This window comes from Polistes canadensis, unplaced genomic scaffold (assembly GCF_001313835.1).
Source record: "Polistes canadensis isolate GaletaPanama2010 unplaced genomic scaffold, ASM131383v1 scaffold_137, whole genome shotgun sequence".
NCBI lineage: Eukaryota > Metazoa > Arthropoda > Insecta > Hymenoptera > Vespidae > Polistes > Polistes canadensis.
In genome coordinates, this window is record NW_014569684.1 from 199,788 (window position 1) to 203,173 (window position 3,386).

Genomic DNA, 3,386 nt, shown 5'->3' on the forward strand with positions numbered 1-3,386 from the left:
CGGGAGATTAGTATATTAGAAGCTGAAAATCCTGATCTAAAAAATATGATTAAAAACATATATATACATAACACATAAATACATTTTTATAAAAATTCATCTAAGCGTCTAAGGACTCTACAATTAATTTAATAAATAATAACTTTGAATATCTTTTAATATATTTCAAAACCTCGGACGACTCCTTTCATTAAGTTGGCTGTTCTAATAAAAGAACTGGGCTTTGAGCCGCAACTTAACTGCTAGAATCTATCCGTCGCGAATGAGTTTGTTTTCTTGTTCATTTATTTACAATATCGAAGTATCGATATATCAAAATTAATCGCGATCAGCCAATCAGCGCCCTTTACTTCTTTCTTTTCGCGACACCGGTGGAGGAGAACGCACGGATACTTCAACGTCCCGTTACTTTCAGGTAATTACAAAATATTTTCTAACGTAAATAATTGTTTTATATACTAATCGATTCTTTTAACAAATAACTTCCAAATAATATAATCGAAGATTACGATAATATCGAGGATAAAAAATATTTGCGTAGAAAAAAATTCCATGTACATTGATATGCATTTTTCTAGGCATTTTTATTTTTTATTTTACGATATAATTTCTATAGATATCGACTTATAATGATCAATTTTTATTGTCTGGGTTAATAAAGTATATATTTCGACAATTGTTATATTCCTATATACTATTTTTAACTATTCGATATTTTTCTATAATAGATGGAAAAAATGCAAAATTATCAAGGTCATCAGAGCTATGAGTCTTTGCGGGTGGACTATCGCGCATAGTATATTGCGCAAGATGCGCAGCAGCGGCAACGYAGAGGCAACGCAGTTGCATCGCAGGGGATAGGCACGGGTAATGCAGGGGAAAGGCAGAGGAAACGCCATATTGAAATGTGTCAGCTGTATATGTTCCAGTGTATTGCATCATCTTTTTTAATCAAGGTAATTGAAAAATATTTTACACCTTCCTATTATATATCAAACGATAGCTACACACAAGATTTTCATACGTGAGTGTTTTCAAAACGAAATATTAAAAAATACGAAAGATATAATCATCGATGTATCTCAGTTTCGCGCCAAACCTAACCAATGTTACTTAAGAATATTATTTTCTAATTTCCAAAGTTTTTTTTCATAGTATCGATACTTACTGCTATCTCTAATTATTCTCTAATTAATTATTTTTCATAATTATATATTCAAGGATCGTATTTCGTGTTAAATTTGATTTTTATCACATACACACACATACAGGCATATATACATAAGTATAGGTATCTCATACACATACACTCTTATGCATTTGGTTTTCTTTATATTGGACTAATGTAGTATTATTTTTTTTTACTTTTCTATGTTTCCATGCATTGGAAGAGTCCAGCAGAAATACATATCCTCAGTCAAACAATTGTGTTTACTCTTTTTTATCTTCATTTTCATCGAGGTAAGCGTTATTCTTTTTTTAACCTATATAGAAAGAGTAAGAACGAGAGTGGGAGAAGGAGAGAGAGAGAGAAAAAGAAAACAAAACATTCGGCCTATAGCCAATTATGAATTGGTGTCTATATTTCCAGGAATTTCTCGCGGTGAAGAAAGACAACCGAAACAAAACGAAAACAGCCGAGCACCGAGCACCGAGCATTCGATACTTCTAGGAGATATACACAGAGAGATCTCCACTCCCCTTCCGTCCTTCAACGAGTTAAGATCCAGTGAACGTGACGTATTAAACTATTTATTGATTTTATTTCTAACGTTATCTAACGTTAAATACTTTAATAAGTTTTGCATTAGAAAGAATAGTATAAAACGATTTTATTTTTTAGGTTACTCGTTATTGAGTTATATATTCTTACCATAAAAATTTTCAATTAATATTTTTACAAACATTACATACTTTGTATGTAATTTTATACAAGTAGTGAGATTAAAACAAGTAATATTGCTTGAATTTATATTGATTCTTTATGATAGAATATTTTTTAAAGTGTGTGATATGCCTTCAGGAATGAGTAAAAGGGAATATTGTACTATAATATAATCTTTAGTATGTTTCAGCTTTACAGATTTTTTTATTTTATTCTATTTTATTCATCGTCATCCTAAGGGTAGGACACCCATCCTGCAGTCATCAATGAAGACTAAAAGTAAGTATATTTTTCTATTAAATGTTTCTATGATCACTTTAATGGATTTTTATTATAGCGATGATATAAATTGTTCTTTTTCTTTTTCTGTTTCAGAACATCATTGCATTCGAGCGTGTAGGCAATGAAGTACTCGTGTGTTGCATCGTTTAAATAAAATATAAAAAAGTCGGAAAGTAGAATCAGTGTTGTTCGCCGTATGTTAAAGTTTCGTTTGCTCGGGTTAAGAAACTCCGTAATTTTTTTTTATTCTGTTTAAACGTGTGCTCATCGTCATCCTAAGAGTAGGCTACTCATCTTGCATTCATCACTGAAGAATAAACGTAAGTCAATTTTTATTTTAAACACTTTCTTAATAATTATAATAATTTTTTCTTACAACAATGATATTCATAATTTTGTTTTTATTTCTGTTTCAAATCATCATGGGAATATTRCAGCGCTRGAAGTGTTTGTAAAGTGTTGCAAGTGTTCGTGCATTGCAATCGTGCGCGATGCAATATACGAGAGTGTTTGATCGTTTAAATAAAATTAAAATCACRGATTAGAAGCACGTTCGTTCGTTAATTTCAATTCCGTCGCGTTCGCGAACTATTTTTGAAATTTATATATTAAATTAACTGCGACCAATGCAGTAATTGCATTATAGTTTGTTCGATTAAAGTCGTATTTTTATCTTTAAACAGTCACACAGACTGTTCGCGTATTAGAATCAGTGCATCGATGAAGATTTTTATACATGCATTGACTGTGTGCAAAGCAGTCTTTGGAAGTAGTTGTAGAGTCAGTGATCGGGCGCATAATAAATTAAAATCATACGCGAATTAGAAGCAGTGTTGCTCGCCGTATATCTTCGTGTATCTTCGATGGATCTTCGGTGGATCTTCGATGGATCTTCTTCGATCGTCCGACTACAATACTTGCTGCAAAGTAGGAGTGATTTGGAGCCATCGTAGAACTTCTTACGTAGTGAGTCAAAAAATTAAAAGTACCTCTGGTGCTCAATCATGCCGAGAATGAAAGGTCCTAATCGGCACGAATTACTGGTTGTAATTATTCCAATAAATTAGTGACGAGCACATGAGTAATTCCTTTGTAGGAGTTACTCATGAAAATTGTATATTGTATTGTATATTTTATATTAGTTCAGGATAGGTTTTCTTGTCTCATCGGTTAAATTCATTTGATTAATAGTGCAATTAATTAATGCACTTTCTTTTTT